Consider the following 24,751-nt stretch of genomic DNA (forward strand, 5'->3'; position numbering starts at 1 on the left):
CTGTGAAACGTTTAGGGATTGCAACCATTTTTCTACTCAGCCTCCTCATTTCAGGGGCTCAAAAGTAATTGGACAAATTAACATTACCATAAATAAAATGTGTTGTTTTTTTTTAAAACTTTGTAGAGAATCCTTTGCAGGCAATGACTGCCTGAAGTCTGGAACCCATGGACATCACCAAACGCTGGGTTTCCCCCTTTGTGATGCTTTGCCAGACCTTTACTGCAGCCGTCTTCAGTTGTTGCTTGTTTGTGGCCTTTCTGCCTTAAGTTTTGTCTTAAAGGAACAGTGTCACGAAAAAAATTTTTTTTACATCAGTTTGATTTTAGTGTTTTATTAAAAACTTTTATATTTATTTGTGTGTTTGTGTTTTACTTTTTTTTATTTTTGAACTTTTTCTTCCCTATGGGGGCTGCCATTTTTTTTTCCATTTCTGTATGTGTCGATTAACGACACATACAGACATGGAATACGGCAGCTACATTCCCATAGTGAATGCGAACGGGGCCCGTTCCATTCACTATGCTGTACGCCGTCTGTGTGGGAACGGCGCATGCGGAGCGGACGGACCGGAGTGAGCGGCGGCGACTGGAGAAGGTAAGTTATTTCTATGTATGTTCGTGTTTTACTGTGTGTTTACTAGTGTATGTTAACCTACTACACTGTGTGTTAGCTCAAAAAATGGCGACACACAGTGTAGGAGGTTTGACCGTTCAATCCCCTCGTTTCTCCCGGCACTAGCCAGGATAAAGGAGGGGGGATTCTGAGAGCTCACTAGAGCGAGTGAGTTTTCCCAAATTTTGCAGCATAAAGCAATGTGGTTGCTTTACCACATGCAATGCTGCAATTTTGGGAATTGCTCCATCTAGTGACCAGCACTGGGAAGTGTTCTAAATTAGAATCTAATTTATAATATTTCCTGACTAGTGAAAAAAAGTAAAAAATTAGAACAATGTTTAATCATTTTTACACTAACTGTTCAATTAAAAAAAAAAAAACTCGCAACACATTCCCTTTAAGCAAGTGAAATGCAGCTCGATCGGGTTGAGATCTGGTGATTGACTTGGCCATTGCAGAATATTCCACTTCTTTACCTTAAAAAACTCCTGGGTTTCTTTCGCAGTATGTTTTGGGTCATTGTCCTTCTGTACTGTGAAGCGATTTCCAATCAACCTTGGTTGAATCTGAGCAGAAAGTAAATCTCTGAACACTTCAGTATTTATCCGGCTGCTTCTGTCTTCAGTCACATCATCAATAAACACTAGTGACCCAGTGTCTTTTATCAGCCATGCATGCCCACAGGGTCGGCTTCAGGTTTATGTGGGCCCTTGGGCGACACAGACTTAGTGGGCCCCATTGCGGGGGAACTCACGGCGGCAGTAGAATGGCAAAAATCGTTACTATGTGCCCCCATATAGACGTTAGGCCCTGTTTATGCCCCCATATAGAAGTTAGGCCCCCAGTTTGTACCCCCATAAATTTATTGCCCTCTGTAGATAGTGCCACACAGCCCTCCTCCCAGGTAGTGCCACACAGCCCCCTCCTCCCAGATAGTGCCACACAGCTCCTGATGTCACTGTCTATATATGGACAGTGTTGCCAGGGGCAACCCCAGATCCATAGTCCCGGGCAGAGCACCACTAGCACTCTGCCTGGGAGTGGCGCAGCTAAAGGCTCATGGGCCCAGGTGCAAGAATTCAGCTTAGGCCCCCTACCCCTCCCCAACACCACCAGACCCCTCCGCCCCCCTATGCCCAGTTGCCTTGCCCGACAGACCCCATGAATGCCCCCACAGTATAATGCCCCCATAGCTGCCCCACAGTATAATGACCCCCCATAGCTGCCCCCCACACAGTATAATACCCCCCATAGCTAACCACCACAGTATAATACTCCCCATAGCTGCCCCCACACAATATAATGCTCCCCATAGCTGCCCCACACACAGTATAATGCCCCTATATCTGCCCCCACACAGTATAATGCCCTCCATAGCTGACCACCACAGTATAATGCCCTCCATACCTGACCACCACAGTATAATGCCCCCATAGCTGCACCATACAGTATAATACCCCCATAGCTGCCCCATACAGTATAATGCCCCTATACAGTATAATGCCCTCCATAGCTGCCACATACAGTATAATGCCCCCACAGCTGTCCCATACAGTATAATGCCCCCCATACAGTATAATACCCCCTCAGCAGCTACAATAGGACACCCCTCCCATACCTAGTATAATGCCCCCATATGTACCTCATTGAAAAATAATAACATAATTAATTACCTACCCCCGTTCCCACGACGTGTGGAGGATCCTTCTCCTCTGCACTGTGCTGTGAGTGACTCATCGCAGACAGGCGTGATGTAGTGACATCACATATATAGACTGCGATGTCAGTGGCTCTGCCTGGGACTCCTCTCCTTCTTACATCACTGTCCATATATGGACAGTGATGCCTTAGTGTGGCCCCGGCATTTGCCCGGGTTTGCCGGGTGCTGAGGTGCTGACACCAGCCCTGCATGCCCATGCCATCCGAAATACGTCCGTCCATTACGGACGTTAATGTGGTCGTGTGAACCCAGCCTAAATGTTAGTGCTGGGTATTGCAATGCAGAGGCCATGGTGCTCTGTGAGATATACAGATTGGACTCCAGAATTATATACTGTAGCAAAAGAGCAGAGACTGAGTTGCTGCTGATGTATTTAGCTCACAGAGCATTGCCTAGACTGGATACAATTCTATTCACTTATAATCTGGGAGCAGGAGTATGTACGGGTTTGCTGCCGGTTAGCTTCCGAGTTTCGGATATTGCATAGCTTGCTGTGCTACGATGTTTCTGTAACTAAATTTCACTTCTATGGAAGTTCCAGTAACAGCCAATCAAAACACGCTTGACTGTTTTCGGAAGACTTAGCCATTTCTAAACTCAGTATCTGGAGCCCCGCAACAGCAGAAGAAGTAGGATGGGGGTCAGGGAGGCCCATTCTAGATACCGATGCCGGTCCCTTTGGTGGGACCTGCATCTATCGACATTATGACATATCCTGTGGACTAATCTCTGATTCAGGAAATACACACCATATAAAAAAATAAACAGTGCAGCACACATTCTAATAAAGAAAAATAACACGAAAACATAGTTCAGTAGTATGGGCGGAACTTAATGTAAGAAACACCCATCAAAAATAAATACAAAGGTTTGGAATTAGAGCCAGCAATAAAATTGGATATACTATTGACAAAACCTTAAAAGTTAAAATTTTGATCTATCTAGACACCCCGATTACGGCAGAGGAGTTTCTTGCAGCTCTCAAGAACTCACCTACCTGTAAGGCCCTAGGGCCCGATGGTCTTTCTCTGGCATATTATAAAAAACGTACTCCTCTCCTCACTAGTCCTTTTTTGGCGGCGTTTAATTCCATCACAGAAGGTAGATCGCTACCTGCAGACACTTTGAGGGCTCACATCACTGTAATCCGCAAGGAGGATAAAGATCCCTCCCAATGTAGTAGTTACCGACCCATCTCCCTTCTAAATTTAGACTTAAAACTTTTCTCAAGGATCTTGGCTACCCGAATCGCACCGTTTTTATCTACAATAATTCATGGGGATCAGATGGGCTTCCTCCCTACGAGAGAGTCTAGAGATAATACTATTCGAGCAGTCAATATCATTGAGCACATTACCGCCTCCTCGTGTGATACCCATTGGAGGGGGGCCCCAGTCAAAAGTTTGCTATGGGGCCCAGTCTTTCCTAGTTACGCCCCTGGGTCATTGTCTTGTTGGAAGGTGACCCTTCAGCCCAGTCTGAGGTCTAGAGCACTCTGGATCAGATTGTCATTAAGCAGGGGCGTAGCTAAAGGCTCATGGGCCCCGATGCAAAAGTTCTTTTTGGGCCCCCCCCCCGCAAACTTCTCATGGCCGACGGTCCGCAATGCAGCACTAGCAGCCAGGGGTATACCTAGGACTTAAAATGTCAGGGGAAATAGCCCCAATACATATGTGTCCCCCCCAAGAAAATGAGTGCGTGTGTATGTGTGTATAGGAGACAGCATGTCTATAGCACTACGACCCTATAAACTATGAATAGGATTAGATACAGCGGCTCAGCAGACAATATCACACATGATAGGATTAGATACACAGCTAAGCAGACAGTATCACACATGATAGTATTAGATACAGCGGCTCAGCAGACAGTATCACACATGATAGGATTAGATATAAGGCGCAGAAGACAGTATCACACATGATGGGATTAGATACAGGGCTCAGCAGACAGTATCACACATGATAGGATTAGATACAGTGGCTCAGCAGACAGTATCACACATGATAGGATTAGATATAGGGCCCAGCTCGCTGACATTGCGGCTCCAGCGCTGGACCCAGGAAAGGTAAGAATAATAATTGTTTTGCTTCTTTATGTGTTACTAATTATTTTTGTGTGTTTGTGTTATTTTACAAGTTCGGTTGTTGGACTACTTCGGATTCGAGGACTTCAATGACAGCAGTTTTTTATTCTCAATAAAATGGTTAATGGGGGTTGTGTTTTTTATTTAAATAAAATATTTTTTCTATGTCTTTGTATTTTTTTAAACTTTATTATTACCACCTTAGTAATGTCCGCTGGCTGATTGACAACCTCCATTACTAAGGCAGGGCTTAATGTTAGCAGGTTCAGAGGCTAACACTAACCCCCATTATTACCCCGGTACCCACCGCCACCAGGGGTACTGGGAAGAGCCGGGTGCGAACCAGTACCCGTTCATCTGTAGTGACGGCCGCAGGCTGGTAGCATTAGGCTGGGGAAGGACAAATATAGTGACCTCCCCACCATGGTAATGCTGCCTGCTGCTGTGTTGTATCTGGCTGGTTATGAAAATTTGGGGGGGACCCCACATCGTTCTTTCCAATTATTTTTTATTTTATTTTTTTTAAATGACGTGGGGTCCCCCCATTTTTCATAAACAGCCAGATACAATAAAGCAGCAGCAGGCAGCATTACCAGGGGGGGAAGGGCCACTGTTTCTGGCCTTTCCCAGTCTGATGGTACCAGCCTGCGGCCGCCCCAGTGGCCGTCCGTCACTACAGATGGTCAAGTACTAGATTGTACCCGGCTCTTCTCAGCATCCCTGGTGGCGGTGGGTACCAGGGTAATAAAGGGGGTAGTGTTAGCCTCTGCTCCGGCTAACACTAAGCCCTGCCTTAGCAATGGACGCTGTCAATCCGCCGGCGGCCATTACTAAGGCGGTAGTAATATAGTTTAAAAAAAAACACAAAGACATAGAAAAAATATTTTATTGAAATGAAAAAAAACCCACACAACCCTCGTTATCCATTTTATTGATAATAAAAAAAGCCGTCATCGAAGTAGTCCTGGAATCCGACGTAGTTCCAACGACCGAACCTGTAAGAAAACACACAAAAAACAATTAGTAACACATGTGTTAGGCTTAGATACAGGGCCCATGTGTGATACTGTCTGTGGGACCCTGTATCTAAGCCTACCACAAGGTAGGCTTAGATGCAGGATCCAGCAGACAGTAATCTTATACAGTATAAGATTACTGTGTGCTGGGGCCCTGTATCTTAACCTACCGTGTGGTAGGCTTAAATACAGGGCCCATCAGACAGGATCACACATGGGCCATGTATCTAAGCCTACCGTGTGGTAGGCTTAAATACAGGGCCCATCAGACAGGATCACACATGGGCCATGTATCTAAGCTTACCATGTGATTGTCTTAGATACCGGGCCCAGCAGACAGCATCACACAATCTGTGATCCTGTTTCATGGGCCCTCTAAGCCTGCTACATCTTAGGCTTAAAGGGGATGTCCAGTCCCTAAACATTGATGTGATGATGTGTCGGGGTCCGTCTCCCCGGAGCTGCCAATCAGCTGTTTAGAAGAGGCCGCAGCACTCGTACGAGAGATGCTTCCCCTTCATTTCCCTTACTCGCTCACACTGTGAATCGCCGACACGGATTCACAGTGTGAGCAAGTGACCGGAATGAAGTGACCGGAATGAAGGGGAAGCAGCTCTCGTACGAGTGCTGCGGCCCCTTAAAAACAGCTGATTGGCTGGCTCCCGGGAGTCGGAACCCGCGAATCAGCTTCAGCAGACAAGGATATTAATCTTACCCTCCTCTTCAGCCGCAGCAAACGTCCTGACTCTATCCGGGATCACGATGTTGTGCGCTGCGCATAGCGTTGTGACGTCATGCGCTGTGCACAGCGTTGTGACGTCAGGACCTCTGCTGCGCTCTGGAACCAGGAAGGTAAGTACTGTCATTTACTATAGTAACAGGGGCCCGCGGCCCGAGTTACTATAGTAACTTTTTATTCATGTGGTGCGGGGGACCACGGGCCCCCCTGGCTTCGGGGCCCGGTCGCAATTGCGACCGCTGCGACCCCTATAGCTACGCCACTGTCATTAAGAATATCTCTGCACTTTGCTCCATTCATCTTTCCCTCAACCCTGACCAGTCTCCCTGTCCCAGCTGCAGAAAAACACCTCCACAACATGATGCTGCCACCACCAAGAACGGTGCCTGGTTTTCTCCAGACGTGACGCTGGCCTCACTGTCATAAAGATCAGATTAGTGGAGTGCTGCGGAAGTTTCTCCCATCTTCACACAGGATCTTTGGAGCTCAGCCTGAGTGACCATAAGGGTTCTTGGTCACCTCTCTTACAGGGCCCTTTTCCCAAATTACTTAGTTTAGAGGGACAGCCAGCTCTAGAGAGAGTCCTGGTTGTTCCGAACTTCTTCCATTTAAGAATTTTGGAGACCACTGTGCTCTTTCAGTGCAGCAGAATTTTTTTCTACCCTTCTTCAGATCTGGGCATCGACATAATCCTGTCTCTGAGATGTACAGGCAGTACTTTCCTCCTTATGGCTTGGTTTTTGCTCTGATATGCATTGTCAGCTGTGAGATAGGCAGAGGTGTGTCTTTCCAAATCATGTCCAATCATATGAATTTACCACAGAGAGGACTCCAATCAAGGTGTAGAAACAATTCAAACATGATCTAGAGGAATGATAGGTGAAGCCACCAGAGCTAAATTTCAAGTGTCATAGTAAAGGGTCTGAATACCAATGTCCATGCGTAATTTGAGTTTTTAATTTTGAATACATTTTCAAAAATTCCTAAGATTCTGTTTTCACTTTGTCATTATGGGGTATTGAGTGCAGAATGATGGGGAAAAACTTGAATTTTTTTTTATTTTAGCCAAGGCCTCAACATACTGTAACAAAATGTGTAAAAGTGAGAGGGTCTGAAGACTTTCCGAATGCACTGTATACTAGCATTCTGACTAATCAGAACTTCTTTGAAGCGGCGTATCCAAGACTCTAATTTTTCTGTGATTATCTATGTATTGTTATTCCAAGGCCCAGAGGTCTGAAGTGGTTAGCAATGGAGAGGAAATGTTATGAGTATGAGTACATGGGAAAAACAATGATGAGTAACTAAATGTTTGTCCTGTTGTTTTGAGAAATGGAGAAATGCGTGGATCTTGAGTTTTAAATGTTCTGTTTACCCGAAAAAGCAGGAAAATACGGTAAAAACCACGGATTTCTAAGGTTTATAAACAAATTAATTGCTACAACCATAACTATGAAGCTAATTTTATTCCTATATGATTGCTACCAAAGATCATCTGCTGTCTCATTTCTTCTCAAGAATAATTTATCAAAGGGGATTTCCCAAGTTTGTCAATTAAGCTTTTTATTATTGTATATTGAAACATTTTACAACTTTTCCTATACGTTTTGTTTCAATTTCTCACTATTTTCCAGATTTCTGTTTGCTGTCAGTGAATAGGATTATTATTCTTTACATCGAGAAGCTAAAAACCTGTAGTTTGTCAGCGCAGTTGTCAAATTGCTTGTTAACGGGTGCGTGGTGTTTCAGGTAAAACTGCTGTTTACCTGCTAAATCATGCGACCATTAATGAGTATACCCCTTTGGCCGAACAATTTTGCAGATAAGCAGAAGTTAGACCCGCAACACCGAATGGCCATTAAGAAAGCAATTTAACAACCACGCCAAACAATGTGCCAGCACGGCGCTCCATGGGGACCTAAGACTGGTTTCAGTCAACTGCGCCATTCATTCCATCAAAACGACGGAACCCTTGCACAACTGAGACAAGCGGAAAACATTTGCACCGGAACCTATGGTTTCCGTTTGTTTCAGTCAGGGCTCCAGTCTGACGGGAAGCTCCGACAGAACGCCAAAATGGAACCCTGACACAGATGTGAACGAAGCCTAAAACACAAGTTATACAGAATTGTTTCACCACAAAACTATATATCAATCTGGCCAGCTCCCCCTGTTCTATAACTTGCTGCCTGCAGAGCAGAATGCATTTTCAATGTTACAGCTTCCCTTTAAGGCCTCATGAAACTTTATGGAAGCCTATTTTGTATGGAGTCATGATATGATTGTGTGCATGAGCCTTAAGGATGCATTCAGACAATGCGGTTGAGGTTCGGTTAGAAAGTAATTAAGAAAAAAATCGCATGCATTTTTCCGTGATTTAATGCGCTTTTCAATGCGGTTGCATTTTTTATGCAGGTGCATCAAAAGAAGAATTACATTGTGCTAAAAAAAAGCATGCGACTTTTGGATGCATTTTGTATGCTGTTTTAACTGCAATGCAACCTCTAAATACACCCATATAGACACTTTAAATCACACCCTCAAGATCAGCTGTCACAGACCACGCGGCGCCTTTTAGTCTGCTATTATTTCTAAATTATATTATAGCATTTTCTATAATCTCAGAGAACCCCTTTAAGATTAATGTTGGGATTGGAGACAGTGTACAGCCGTTATGCCGGTTAATACAAAGCTAGAAACCTCTGATGGTTGGAATATAAATATTTACCCACCAGTATTATTATTTTTAATCGTCAGCTTCCACAGAACAATTTAATAGTTATGTAGGTGTACTAAAAGCTTTAAACTGCGGGGAAAGAGTTCCAGCTTGCAGTTAACAGAGAAGAGCCAGGGATATTGGAATTTTAGCTTGCACTTTACTACTACATCACTGCTTTATGTGTCAAATGTATAAAAAAAAATGCACGATTCAGTTAATTTACATTTGTGACATCATTTCCAAGGACGGGATCAGACGGCTTTTTCTTTCTTTTTATATTGAGCACCACTAACCCTTAAAAATAACGCTTGCAGTTTGAAGCTTTTTTAGGCCAGATACACACGATGCGTATTACGTACTGATTTGCTGCGTGGATTCTCCTGCGGCAAATCCGATGTGTATTATAGCACCAGAAACGTAAATGAGATTACATGAAATCTAATCTACAGAATTTTTCCGCACGTAAATTGATATGCGGTGCGGATTATAAAATCCAAAGCATGTAAATTTATTTTGCGTTACCGACTCTGAATTGCATCTGACAGATCTATAAAAAAAAGCAACAAAATCCTCAGCATAAACTCCGCAAAAAACGTAACCTAAAAACGCATCAAAAAACGCAATATGTCGTATTTACCTGTAAAATGACCTGCATTTAACTTCAGTTTTAATGCGGATTTGCCGTATTAAATTCTGCAACCTGTACATGTAGTATGATGGTGTTTTTTCACATGCGATTTTAGGTTTTTAGTGGCATTTTTAAAATAGTTTCTTTTTTGTGCAGGCATTTTTTTCAGGTATTTTCAATTTAGAAGCTTATGGAGAAAAACGCCTGAAAAACGGTATACATTCAGCATACTGTAATCTGAGAAAAACGCCACTGACCCCAAAAGTGCTACTAAAATGTCACAGACAAAGCTTTATGTGTGCAGACATTCTCATAATTTGTACTAGACAACTGACTGATGTGTTTTAGCTAACCAAAAACTCTATGAAGAACGGCGCTAAATGCTATGTGTGTGAAACCGGCCTAATGCATATCTGGACACTCTCATAGATTTGTTTTCAATAACATTTTGCAGAATTTGTTAATTCAAGACATTTACGGTAGATGCTGGGGCTGGCAAGAGGTGCTGACACATAACAGCCTCTTCTGACAATGTGAAACTACGTGTACAGGTTCAAAGAAATAGTACATTTAGCAACAGGCACCAATACTAGTAGTAAAAATAAACTTCATGTTTATTTCTCCATTCCTTAGAGGGTAACTAAACATTTAAAAAACTTTTGACATGTTATAATGACATGTCAAAAGTTTTGATCGGTGGGGTCCGAGCACTAAGACCCCGATTAATCGCTAAAACGAAGCAGCAGAAGCGCTCGGGTGAACGCTGTGCCGCTTTAGTTTCTGATCGGCTTTCCTCGGAGCAGAGTTTGGGCGCAATAGAAACTCTGAGTCCATACACCGCTCCCTCCGCTTTCCGATATACATTTAAATGGGTATTCTGGTTAGAACAAGTTGTCCCATATCCAATGGATAGGTGATAACTGCTAGAATGGTGGGGATTAGACCGCTGGCATCCCCACCGATTGCCAGGACAGGGGTCTTATGTTCTCCACTCCCCCAAGCCTGCAGCCAGGAGTCGATTGGTGGTTGAGCATGTGCCCTGCGCTCCATTTGAATTCCATGGCATTGACGATGAATGCTGAGTGCTCAGCAGTTTGCATTAGTGCTATAGTGTCGTTACTCTCAGGGGTCATGTGAGTCTCATGTGGCCAGTGGCGTAAATACCAATGTAGAAGCCATAGCAACTGCTACGTTGCCCGCAGGATGAGGGGGTCCATGCCACCCGGCCCGACACATAACATTATGTGCCGGGCGGCAGGGTCCTCTTCATTCCCGGTGGCGTCGCTAACACTGGGAATCCGGGGCCCTGGACGACCGCCACGTTTAATTGTATCTACATCCTTAGCAGCTGGCTCCCTGCTCTGCCATTTACTAGGCTACAGGCCACTTTTAGGCCTGCAGACTCACTTGCTAAGGCCAGATGAACACGACCGTAAAATCACCCGTAATTACGGACCGTAATTACGGTCCGTAATTACGGACCCATTCATTTCTATGGCCGACGGACTCTTTCCCGTATACTTACGAGGAGTCCGTGCCGTAGAAATTTGCCGAAAGAAATAGGTCCTATTTTTTTTTATTTTATGGACCCTGTTCCCACACTTTATAACGGGAGCACGGCCCGTAAATACGGACGGATGTCCGTGGCCATCCGCGGCCGGCTGTGCTCATAATTATGGGTCGTAATTACGGGCACGGTCGTGTGAATGGAGCCTTACTGTTTCAATTCTAACATTTTATATTGTTCAAAAAACGATGTCTTTTTTTAACTTGCTTGTTCCATTTACTGGTCACATGTCATCCCTGATGTACTTGTTATCAATCAATGTTCTTTATTTATTTTTTTCTTCTATTATGGTAAAATGACATTTTAATCTAAGTATCCTTGAAAATCAGTTTATATTTAGGAATGTATTAAGCACATTGAATTTGTTTGTTGGTATAAATTCCAAACCCTTTGATAATACTGACATTTGTGCCTCTGTTAATATAGAGCTGAATGAATTAATCACTGGATTTTCTGTTCGGATATCTATGTTCAAATTGCGTTATGGTCTCTGTTTTAACGTATATGTCGGGAAAATCTACCTACGTATACGTTTAATGGATGCTGTGACAGATGCCGTAGAGTGCCAACTTTCACTATAATGGTATCCATTTAACGGATTCATCATGAACTGAACATATATGTTAAGCAGATATCATTATAGCCTATAGGTGACGGATGCCACTGATAGGTATCCCTCATAACGTTTGTTTAACGGATACGGCGGGTAGCTCCTGTGATGTAACTGTCCATATATACATACCACAGAGGTGTAGCTAGGTACTCATGCACCCGGGGCAAAGATTCAGATTACCCCCCCCCCAACTTCTTTCCCAACATTTCCTTCTCCCTCACCATGTTTGCTTTCTCTACCAATCAATCAGGTGTCATTTTTTTTCTATTTTTTTTTAAGTGACTCGAGCATAAACACATTTCTACATTTTACAAGTGATATAGTTATATAAGGGAGTTACCATAAAAATAAATTAAAAGAAAATATATTAAAGAGGTAACACTCAGCCCCCTGTCGATAGCTGCACACACAGTCCCCTGTTGATAGCTCCCAACACAGCCCCCTGTAGATAGATCCACACACAGCCCCCTGTAGATAGTGCCACACCGCCCTCCCTTGCAGACGGTGCTACACAGCCCCAACTTGCATATATTGCCACACAGCCCCCCTTATAGATGGTGCCACACAGCCTTCCCTTGTAGATGGTGCCACATAGCCCCCCTTGCAGATGGTGTCACATACGCCCCCTTTGCAGATGGTGCAACACAGCTCCCCCTTGTAGATGGTGCCACACAGCCCCCATTGTAGATGCTGCCACACAGCCCCCCCCCCATGCAGATGGGGCCACACAGCCCCATGTAGATGGTGCCACACAGCCCCCCTTACATAGTTACATAGTACGGTCAAAAAAAGCCATATGTCCATCAAGTGCAACCAAGGGATGGGAAAAAGGGAAGGGATGAAACAAAAATTCTACACATTCATATAGGAGCTGATATTTTTTTGTTCTAGGAAATTATCTAAGCCTTATTTAAAGCCATCTCCTGTCCCTGCTGTGACCAGCTCCTGCGGTGACTATTCCATAGATTCACAGTTCTCACAGTAAAGAAGGCTTGTTGCCTCTGCAGATTAAACCTCTTTTTCTCTAGACAAAAGGGAGTGGCCCCTTGTTTTTTGAGTGGGTTTTACGTGGAACAGGATTTCACCATATTTTTTGTATGTGCCATTCATATATTTATACAAATTAATCCTCTCCCCCTAATTCGGGTCTTATCAAGGCTAAATAGGTTAAATTCTTTTAATCTTTCCTCATAACTTAGATTCTCCATGCCCCTTATTAGCTTCGTTGATCTTCTTTGTATTTTTCCAACTCCAGGGCATCCTTTCTATGAACTGGAGCCCAGAACTGGACTGCATATTCTAGATGAGGTCTCACTAATGCTTTGTAAAGTGGTGATATTATATCCCTGTCCCGCGAGTCCATGCCTCTTTTAATACACGACAATATCTTGCTGGCCTTTGAAGCAGCTGACTGACATTGCATGCTGTTACTTAGTTTATGACTTACAAGTACACCCAGATCCTTCTCAACAAGTGACTCTCCCAGTGTAGCTCCCTCTAGGACATATGATACATGCAGGTTGTTGGTACCCAGATGCATAACTTTACATTTATCTACATTAAACCTCATTTGCCAAGTGAATGCCCAAACACTCAGTGCGTCAAAATCAGCTTGCAATTTACTAACGTCTTCTATAGACTGAACAATACTACATAGCTTGGTGTCATCTGCAAAAATAGAAACAGTGCTATTAATCCGATCCTCTATATCATTAATAAATAAGTTGAATAATAGTGGACCAAGCACTGAACCCTGGGGTACACCACTTATAACCGGGGACCATGCAGAGTAGGAATCATTGACCACAACTCTGTGGATTCGGTCCTTGAGCCTATTCTCAATCCAATTACAAACTATACTTTCTAAACCTATAGTCCTTAATTTACCCAGTAGACGTCTATGAGGGACAGTGTAAAATGCCTTTGCAAAGTCCAAAAATACTATATCCACAGCGGCCCCTCTGTCTAGGCTTCTACTCACCCCATCATAAAAACAAATCAGGTTGGTTTGACAACTTCTGTCCTAAGTAAAACAGTGCTGGCTGTCACTTATAATACTATGTTTTGTCACATAATTCTGTATATAGCCCCTCAATAGCCCCTCTAACATTTTTCCCACGATGGATGTTAAACTAACTGGTCTATAATTACCCGGCGAAGACCTAGAGCCCTTTTTGAAAATAGGCACCACATTTGCCCTGCGCCAGTCCCTTGGCACTATACCAGTCACTGGAGAATCTCTTAATATTATGAAGAGGGGGAAAGAACACTGAACTAAGTTCTTTAAGAACTCTAGGATGTAACCCATCTGGTCCCGGAGCCTTGTGCACATTTATTTTATTTAACTTAGCTTGGACTATATCTACATTCAGCCAATTAACTACATTAATTGATATATTAACAGCACTGGCACCGGCTACATCAGCAGCTCTTTCTTCTGTTGTATATACAAAGCTAAAGAACCTATTTAGTAACTCTGCCTTCTCTTGATCCCCTGTGACCAACTCTCCATTACCACTATCTAGGGGGTCCTACATGTTTGGACCTTTGCTTTTTTGCATTTATATACTTGAAGAATTTTTTGGGGATTTGTTTTGCTATCCTTGGCCACCTGCCTTTCATTTTGTATTTTTGCTGATTTTATTACTTTTTTGCAGATTTTGTTAAGCTCTTTATAATTTACAAAGGCTACAGATGTACCCTCAGATTTGTATTTTTCAAATGCCCCTTTTTTTGTCATATATTGCCCTTTTTATAGAAGGTGTAAGCCATGTGGGTTTTAATTTTAGTCGTTTACACTTGTTACCTATAGGAATAAATTTTGCACTATAATTATACAAAGTGGATTTTAAGATCTCCCATTTATTATTTGACATTAGTTCTTCCCAGTCCATATCCTGAGTTGCAGCCCTCATCTTGGGGAAATTGGCCTTCTTAAAATTAAGTATTTTTGCCTTCCCAGCCTGTGTTTGCTTTTTACAGTATAGGTAAAATGTAACTATATTGTGATGACTGTTACCGAGGTTTTCACGACATTCCCAACAAGCTCTGCATTATTAGAAATGACCAGATCCAACAGAGCTTCACCTCTAGTCAGGTCTTCCACAAACTGGCCCATAAAATTTTCCTGCAACAGGTTGAGGAAATGTCTCCCCTTTGCAGTTGTAGCCGAACCATGACCCGAATTAATATTTGGGTAATTAAAATTATTCTTAAGGCTCCTCCACCTACCATGTATTCTGTTGTTGGTACCCACATGGACCATGACAGCTGGATCATCATCAGCCCCTCCCAGTAAATTATCCACCTGTTCCACCCCATGCCAAACCCTGGCACCAGGGAAAGTAATACATTAAATGACTTACCCAGCCTCGTTACTTGCTCCGAGACTATTGCCCCCCCCCTGGTGCTAGTGATGCCACCGGGCATGAGGGGGCCCATGCTGCCCGGCCCATAAACGTAATGTGCCAGGCGGTTCAGGCCCCGTAGCAGCAGGGGGCCCTGAGAGGATGGGACCTCTGCAGAGTATCCGTATCAAAACAACAGATCACAGCTCATGGGCGCCCTGCAGCCACCCAGGAACAAACGAGATATAGGAGTTGCACCGTAGCATAAAACCAAAAATGGTGGGTGCTATCCTCAGAGGAATCTTGATGAAAAACCTCATGCAAACATCAGACCACAATCGTCTGCAGCCTCCCAGGATACAGGGCACCTATCAGCAGTGATCAGCTGTTTCGATACGGCTGCTCTGCGGCACCCCCTCATTACAATGTAGTTGCGCCCGGGACACAAGCCCCATCTGCCCCCCTAGCTACGCCCCTGGAAAGATAGAAAGATACATGGCCGGCATCAGCACCCGGCGAACCCAGGCAAGTGCCGGGCCCACTGCTCTTGCAGGGGCCCACTCAGCCGCCGGGTGCTTTACGACGCCCAGCTGCTTAAATGAACTGTACCCGTCCATAGTGCGCGACGGCAGATTGCAGAGGAGCAAAGCCGAGACCCCGGCTCTCGCATCTATAACAACCTAGCGTTGCAGCGCAGATGACGTATTCATGTCATGCTGACACGATTACATCATCTGTGCGACTGCGCCGCATCGCTATGTTATTGTGGATGCTAGCAGTGCCAAGTCAAGTGCCAGTGAGAAGACAGTGACGGGAGTCGGGACCGTTCAGCTCGTCGTGGGAACGTGTTAGGTGAGCTTGTTTTAATTATTTTTATTGAAGCAAAGGCATCAAACTAGGGCAGGGCAGAAACTGGGGGCTCGCTTGACTTTTACATGGGAGAACAACGGACTAACTTCTATATGGGGGTATGTATGTATGTCCATGTATGATACTGTCTGATGGGCCCTGTATCTAAGCCTACCTTGTGGTTATGGTAAGATGCTTAGATGCAGGGCACCAGCAGACTGTAATCTTATACAGTATAAGATTACTGTCTGCTGGGGCCCTGTATCTAAGGGTATGTTCACACGGCCAAATTTCAGACGTATACGAGGCGTATTATGCCTCGTTTTATGTCTGAAAATACGGCTCCAATACGTCGGCAAACATCTGCCCATTCATTTGAATGGGTTTGCCGACGTACTGTGCAGACGACCTGTTATTTACGCGTCGTCGTTTGACAGCTGTCAAACGACGACGCGTAAAAATACAGCCTCGTCAAAAGAAGTGCAGGACACTTCTTTGGACGTTTTTGGAGCTGTTTTCTCATAGACTCCAATGAAAACAGCTCCAAAAACGGACGTAAAAAACGCAGCGAAAACGGCGCGAAAAACGCCGCGAAAAATGCGAGTTGGTAAAAAAACGTCTAAAAAGCAGGGTCTGTTTTCCCTTGAAAACAGCTCTGGATTTTCAGACGTTTTTGTTGACTACGTGTGAACATACCCTTAGCCTACCTTGTGGCGTAGATACATACTCTAACAGACAGTATCACACATTGGCCCTGTATCTAAGCCTACCACATGTGTTACTAGTTGTTTTTTTTTGTGTGTGTTTTTTTACAGGTTCGGTTGTTGGACTACGTCGGATTTGAGGACTACTTCGATGACAGGTTTTTTATTTTCAATAAATTGGTTAACGAGGGTTGTGTGTGTTTTTTTATTTCAATAAAATATTTTTTCTCTGTCCTTCTATTTTTATTTAAACTTTTATTACTACCGCTTCAGTAATGGCCGCTGGCGTATTGACAGTGTCCATTACTGAGGCAGGGCTTAGTGTTGCAGGGGCTAACACTAACCCCCCATTATTACCCCGGTACCCAAAACCACCTGGGGTGCCGGGAAGAGCCAGGTACAATCCAGTACACGACCATCTGTAGCGACGGTCGGGCACTGGGGCCTCCGTAGGCTGGTATTATTAGGCTGGGAAAGGCAAGAAACAGTGTCTCTTCCCACCCTGGTAATGCTAGGCTGCTGCTGTGTTGTGTCTGGCTGGTTATGAAAAATGGGGGGACCCCACGTCATTTTTATTTTAAATGGAAAAAACTACCCCCCATTATTCATAACCAGCCAGACACAACACAGCAGCGGCATGCAGCATTACAATGGTGGGAAGGACCACTATTTCTGGCCTTTCTCAGCCTAATAATACCAGCCTGCGGCCGCCCCAATGCCTTACCGTCACTACAGATGGTCGGGTGATGGGTCGTACTCTGCTCTTCCCGGCACCCCTTGTGGCGGTGGGTACCGGGGTAATAATGGAGGTTAGTGTTAACCTCTGCACTGGCTAACATTAAGCCCCGCCTTAGTAATGGAGGTTGTCAATCAGCCAGCGGCCATTACTAATGTGGTAGTAATAAAGTTTAAAAAAATAGACATAGAAAAAATATTTTATTGAAATAAAAAAATAAACACATCCCTCCTTAACAATTTTATTGAGAATAAAAAAAGCCATCATCGAAGTAGTCCAACATCCGAAACTGTAAAAAACACAAACACACAAAAAAAATTAGTAACACATAACAAAGCAAATCAATTACATACTGTAACGGTTTGTGGGTTTGTGGACTCACTAGGCCGTACCACCGTAGCGGGGAGGCAGCTGGCCAAACAACAGGGAACACCAGCAATACAAAGTCCCGCACAAGGGTACCTGTATAGTCCAGACAATGGCCGCAGCTCTGGCACTGATGGTGAAAGGCGCAGCAGGTAACGCCAGACGTGGCGGATGACACAGATGCCGCAGGTTGCGCCAGACGTGGCGAATCCCTCTGGACGTGGCAGATGACACAGGACATGGCGGATGACACAGATGCAGTAGACACGACTCCTACTAGTAGGCATAGGAGCAAGAACACAGCACGGGATACAGGAACAGGTAACAGGGCACGGGTAGCAACTGGAGCGGGAAACACTAAGGGACCATTTGCAAGACAGACTTGGGAATTACTAACAACGCTCAGGCAAGGATCAGACTGGCTGGGGCCCTCTTATAGTCCAGGAAATCATGTGTGTTCATGATGATGATTTCCTACATGTGCGCGCGCTGGCCGTTTAAGAGCGGGCACGGGCGTGCGCGCGCACCCTACGGGACACAGCGGACTGGAGCGGAAGTGAGCGCTGGCGTCTCCTGGGTAAGAGATGGGAACCAGCGCTCAAAGATGGACGCTACACATACATACACACACATTTTTTTTGGGGGGGTGGCCGTATGTTAGTACAAGGATACTTACTGCTGGGGCCCTGTATCTAAGTATATCATATGTGATACTGTCTGCTGGGCCATGTATCTAAGCCTATCATGTATGATACTGTCTGCTGAGACAATGCATCCAATTTTATCCAGCGGTGTAGCTACAGGAGCCTTAGTCTAATAGAGATGCTATCTCTGATATGTAGTACTACTGTATGGGAGCACATAGGGAGGTATTATTGTGTAGGAAGTACAAAGTTGGTACTAAAGCTGATCCATAACTGTTTTCTTAAAGGTCGCCTTTTTTTGGGGGGGTTGGTGTCCTGTAAGTGACAGTATACATGTTATTGGTAGAGGCAGCTTATCAACATCACGTTCCATCTAATTCCTCCAGGTACTGAAATACTGAAGCCTACAGTTACCAGGTCTTCTGGAAATCACAACCTCTGTGTAACAGCTACATCAAGATTCACACATCGCAGAAACAATCTGGATTCATTGGCCCATGACTTACATGTCAATGGTAAGTGATCCACGGTTACATCCTTCTGGCATTGTTTGATAAATTCTGACATTGTATGTACGTTGTTCTAGGATTTCTTTGCCATTGATCACTGAAAATATTGTTTATCTTTTGGTATTTTAAGGTGTTTCATTTAAAGTTAAAGGGGTTAGCCATCTTTTCAAAATTGATGGCCTATCCTTAATTATAGGTCCATTTTCAATCTCTGGTCTCCCAGAAATTTACATGCCAGGAGCCAGCTGATCTGGGGGGTCCCGACAGTTTTACCACCAGAGATTGAAAATGGATGGCTTATCCTAAGGATAGCCCCTTAAAATCTTAGCGGGATTTTTATCAATGATTTGTTGTATTTTGGTAGTCCTATGCTACAGGGTTTTGTCAGTGGTATAAATTCATATTCACTGTCTAGTTTGTGCCTTTATACCGCGGCCACTCGAGTTGCACCGCAAAGGGGCCCGCTAAGGCTCTGTCGCCCAAGGGTCCCCTAAACCTGGAGTCGGCCCCGGATAGAAAGATAGACAGACAAATACACAGATCGATAGACAGATTGATAGATAGATTGCCCACCTGCCACGACAAGGCGTCCTCCATAGGTGGGGACCTACTCTACACATACACCCAGAACTGGGACTAAGCCTACATATACCTGGGGATGGTAGGAACCAGCATTAAACTAATTAAAATTACCCAGGGCAGAATGGCAGGAGTGCAAGAACAAAAATTGAGGCAGTCACTAACCCCACATATATGAATCACATAAACAACACAAAAGTTTGAACAGCACATTCCAACAAAATTAAACAAAACCTGTGTGTACAGGTGCAAGAACACCCGTGACTGCAGATACACAGCACACAAAAAAATGGTGACAGCACACTGCGAACACCAATGTCACCTAAACTGCTAAGTGTAAATAAATATGCATTACTGCTAAATCTACTTACAATAGGGAGGTTCTTAGTGCACATTTTGATCAAAAAGTGTTTGCCCACCTGCCACGACAAGGCGTCCTCCATAGGTGGGGACCTACTGTGCACATACACCCACAACTGGGACTAAGCCTACATATACCTGGGGATGGTAGGAACCAGTATTAAACTAATTAAAATCACCCAGGGCAGATAGATAGATAGATAGCACCACACACAGCCCCCCTTGTATATAGCGCCACACAGCTCCCTCTTGTAGACAGCCACACAGCCCCCCCTTGTAGACAGCGCCACACAGCTCCCCCTCGTAGATAGCCACACAGCCCCACTTGTAGATAGCGCCACACAGCTCTCCCCCTTCTAGATAGCCACACAGCTCCCCCATTATAGATAGCAACACACAGCTCTTTCCTTGTAGATAGCTACAGAGCCCTCCCCCTTGTTGATAGCCACACAGCTCCCCCCTTGTAGGTAGCCACACAGCTCTCCCATTTGTAGATAACCACACAGCTCCCCCCTTGTTGGTAGCCACACAGCTCCCCCTTGTAGATAGCCACACAGCTCCCCCCTTGTAGATAGCCACACAGCTCTGCCCCTTGTAGAAAGCCACACAGCTCCCCCCTTGTAGGTAGCCACACAGCTCCCCCCTTGTAGACAGCCACACAGCTCTCCCCCTTGTAGATAGCCACACACAGCTCCCCTTGTAGATAACCACACAGCTCCCCCCATGTAGATAGCCACACAGCTCTCCCCCTTGTAGATAGCCACACAGCTCTCCCCTTGTAGATAGCCACACACTGCCCCCCCTTGTAGATAGCCACACAGCTCTCCCCTTGTAGATAGCCACACACAGCGCCCCCATGGTAGATAGCCACACAGCTCCCCCCTTGTAGAAAGCCACACAGCTCCAACCTTGTAGGTAGCCACACAGCTCTCCCATTTGTAGATAACCACACAGATCCCCCCTTGTTGGTAGCCACACAGCTTCCCGTTGAAGATAGCCACACAGCTCCCCCCTTGTAGATAGCCACACAGCTCTGCCCCTTGTAGAAAGCCACACAGCTCCCGCCTTGTAGGTAGCCACACAGCTCCCCACTTGTAGACAGCCACACAGCTCACCCCCTTGTAGATAGCCACACACAGCTCCCCTTTTAGATAACCACACAGCTCCCCCCATGTAGATAGCCACACAGCTCTCCCCCTTGTAGATAGCCACACAGCTCTCCCCTTGTAGATAGCCACACACTGCCCCCCCTTGTAGATAGCCACACAGCTCTCCCCTTGTAGATAGCCACACACAGCGCCCCCATGGTAGATAGCCACACAGCTCCCCCTTGTAGAAAGCCACACAGCTCCCCCTTGTAGGTAGCTACACAGCTCCCCCCTTGTAGACAGCCACACAGCTCTCCCACTTGTAGATAGCCACACACAGCTCCCCCTTGTAGATAACCACACAGCTCCCCCCATGTAGATAGCCACACAGCTCTCCCCCTTGTAGATAGCCACACAGCTCTCCCCTTATAGATAGCTACACACAGCTCCCCCCTTGTAGATAGCCACAACACAGCTCCCCCTTGTAGATAGCCACACAGCTCTCCCCTTGTAGATAGCCACACACTGCCCCCCCTTGTAGATAGCCACACAGCTCTCCCCTTGTAGATAGCCACACACAGCGCCCCCATGGTAGATAGCCACACAGCTCCCCCCCTTGTAGATAGCCACACAGCTCCCCTTTGTAGATAGCCACACACAGCACCCCCCCTTCCATTATACTTAGTGCAAACAGAGCGGAGAGCGGTAGCCTAACGCTACCACTCTCCGCTCTGCCTGACACCACTCACCGTCAGGAGGAGGAGGTGATAATGGGGCGAAGCGAAGCAGTGGAGGATGGGGTCAGTGATGGCACAGGACTCGACAAGACCGGTCACCTGAACTGCTAAATATAAATAAATATGCATTACTGCTAAATCTACTTACAATAGGGAGGTTCTTAGTGCACATTTTGATCAAAAAGTGTTTGCCCACCTGCCACGACAAGGCGTCCTCCATAGGTGGGGACCTACTGTGCACATACACCCACAACTGGGACTAAGCCTACATATACCTGGGGATGATAGGAACCAGTATTAAACTAATTAAAATCACCCAGGGCAGATAGATAGATAGATAGATAGATAGATAGATAGATAGATAGATAGATAGATAGATAGATAGATAGATAGATAGATAGATAGATAGATAGATAGCACCACACACAGCCCCCCTTGTATATAGCGCCACACAGCTCCCTCTTGTAGACAGCCACACAGCCCCCCCTTGTAGACAGCGCCACACAGCTCCCCCTCGTAGATAGCCACACAGCCCCACTTGTAGATAGCGCCACACAGCTCTCCCCCTTCTAGATAGCCACACAGCTCCCCCATTGTAGATAGCAACACACAGCTCTTTCCTTGTAGATAGCTACAGAGCCCTCCCCCTTGTTGATAGCCACACAGCTCCCTCCCCCTTGTTGATAGCCACACAGCTCCCCCCTTGTAGGTAGCCACACAGATCTCCCATTTGTAGATAACCACAGGTAGTCTTTTTTTGCGGGGTTGGTGTCCTGTAAGTGACAGTATACATGTTATTGGTAGAGGCAGCTTATCAACATCACGTTCCATCTAATTCCTCCAGGTACTGAAATACTGAAGCCTACAGTTACCAGGTCTTCTGGAAATCACAACCTCTGTGTAACAGCTACATCAAGATTCACACATCGCAGAAACAATCTGGATTCATTGGCCCATGACTTACATGTCAATGGTAAGTGATCCACGGTTACATCCTTCTGGCATTGTTTGATAAATTCTGACATTGTATGTACGTTGTTCTAGGGTTTCTTTGCCATTGATCACTGAAAATATTGTTTATCTTTTGGTATTTTAAGGTGTTTCATTTAAAGTTAAAGGGGTTAGCCATCTTTTCAAAATTGATGGCCTATCCTTCATTATAGGTCCATTTTCAATCTCTGGTCTCCCAGAAATTTACATGCCAGGAGCCAGCTGATCTGGGGGGTCCCGACAGTTTTACCACCAGAGATTGAAAATGGATGGCTTATCCTAAGGATAGCCCCTTAAAATCTTAGCGGGATTTTTATCAATGATTTGTTGTATTTTGGTAGTCCTATGCTACAGGGTTTTGTCAGTGGTATAAATTCATATTCACTGTCTAGTTTGTGCCTTTATACCGCGGCCGCTCGAGTTGCACCGCAAAGGGGCCCACTAAGGCTCTGTCGCCCAAGGGTCCCCTAAACCTGGAGTCGGCCCCGGATAGAAAGATAGACAGACAAATACACAGATCGATAGACAGATTGATAGATAGATTGCCCACCTGCCACGACAAGGCGTCCTCCATAGGTGGGGACCTACTCTACACATACACCCAGAACTGGGACTAAGCCTACATATACCTGGGGATGGTAGGAACCAGCATTAAACTAATTAAAATTACCCAGGGCAGAATGGCAGGAGTGCAAGAACAAAAAATGGAGGCAGTCACTAACCCCACATATATGAATCACATAAACAACACAAAAGTTTGAACAGCACATTCCAACAAAATTAAACAAAACCTGTGTGTACAGGTGCAAGAACACCCGTGACTGCAGATACACAGCACACAAAAAAATGGTGACAGCACACTGCGAACACCAATGTCACCTAAACTGCTAAGTATAAATAAATATGCATTACTGCTAAATCTACTTACAATAGGGAGGTTCTTAGTGCACATTTTGATCAAAAAGTGTTTGCCCACCTGCCACGACAAGGCCTCCTCCATAGGTGGGGACCTACTGTGCACATACACCCACAACTGGGACTAAGCCTACATATACCTGGGGATGGTAGGAACCAGTATTAAACTAATTAAAATCACCCAGGGCAGATAGATAGATAGATAGATAGATAGATAGATAGATAGATAGATAGATAGATAGATAGATAGATAGATAGATAGATAGATAGATAGATAGATAGATAGATAGATAGCACCACACACAGCCCCCCTTGTATATAGCGCCACACAGCTCCCTCTTGTAGACAGCCACACAGCCCCCCCTTGTAGACAGCGCCACACAGCTCCCCCTCGTAGATAGCCACACATCCCCACTTGTAGATAGCGCCACACAGCTCTCCCCCTTCTAGATAGCCACACAGCTCCCCCATTGTAGATAGCAACACACAGCTCTTTCCTTGTAGATAGCTACAGAGCCCTCCCCCTTGTTGATAGCCACACAGCTCCCCACTTGTAGACAGCCACACAGCTCTCCCATTTGTAGATAACCACACAACTCCCCCCTTGTTGGTAGCCACACAGCTCCCCCTTGTAGATAGCCACACAGCTCCCCCCTTGTAGATAGCCACACAGCTCTGCCCCTTGTAGAAAGCCACACAGCTCCCCCCTTGTAGGTAGCCACACAGCTCCCCCCTTGTAGACAGCCACACAGCTCTCCCCCTTGTAGATAGCCACACACAGCTCCCCTTGTAGATAACCACACAGCTCCCGCATGTAGATAACCACACAACTCCCCCCTTGTTGGTAGCCACACAGCTCCCCCTTGTAGATAGCCACACAGCTCCCCCCTTGTAGATAGCCACACAGCTCCCCCCTTGTAGACTGCCACACAGCTATCCCACTTGTAGATAACCACACACAGCTCCCCCTTGTAGATAACCACACAGCTCCCCCCATGTAGATAGCCACACAGCTCTCCCCCTTGTAGATAGCCACACAGCTCTCCCCTTATAGATAGCTACACACAGCTCCCCCCTTGTAGATAGCCACACAGCTCCCCCTTGTAGATAGCCACACAGCTCTCCCCTTGTAGATAGCCACACACTGCCCCCCCCTTGTAGATAGCCACACAGCTCTCCCCTTGTAGATAGCCACACACAGCGCCCCCATGGTAGATAGCC

This window comes from Rhinoderma darwinii, chromosome 2 (assembly GCF_050947455.1).
Source record: "Rhinoderma darwinii isolate aRhiDar2 chromosome 2, aRhiDar2.hap1, whole genome shotgun sequence".
Taxonomy (NCBI): Eukaryota; Metazoa; Chordata; class Amphibia; order Anura; family Rhinodermatidae; genus Rhinoderma; species Rhinoderma darwinii.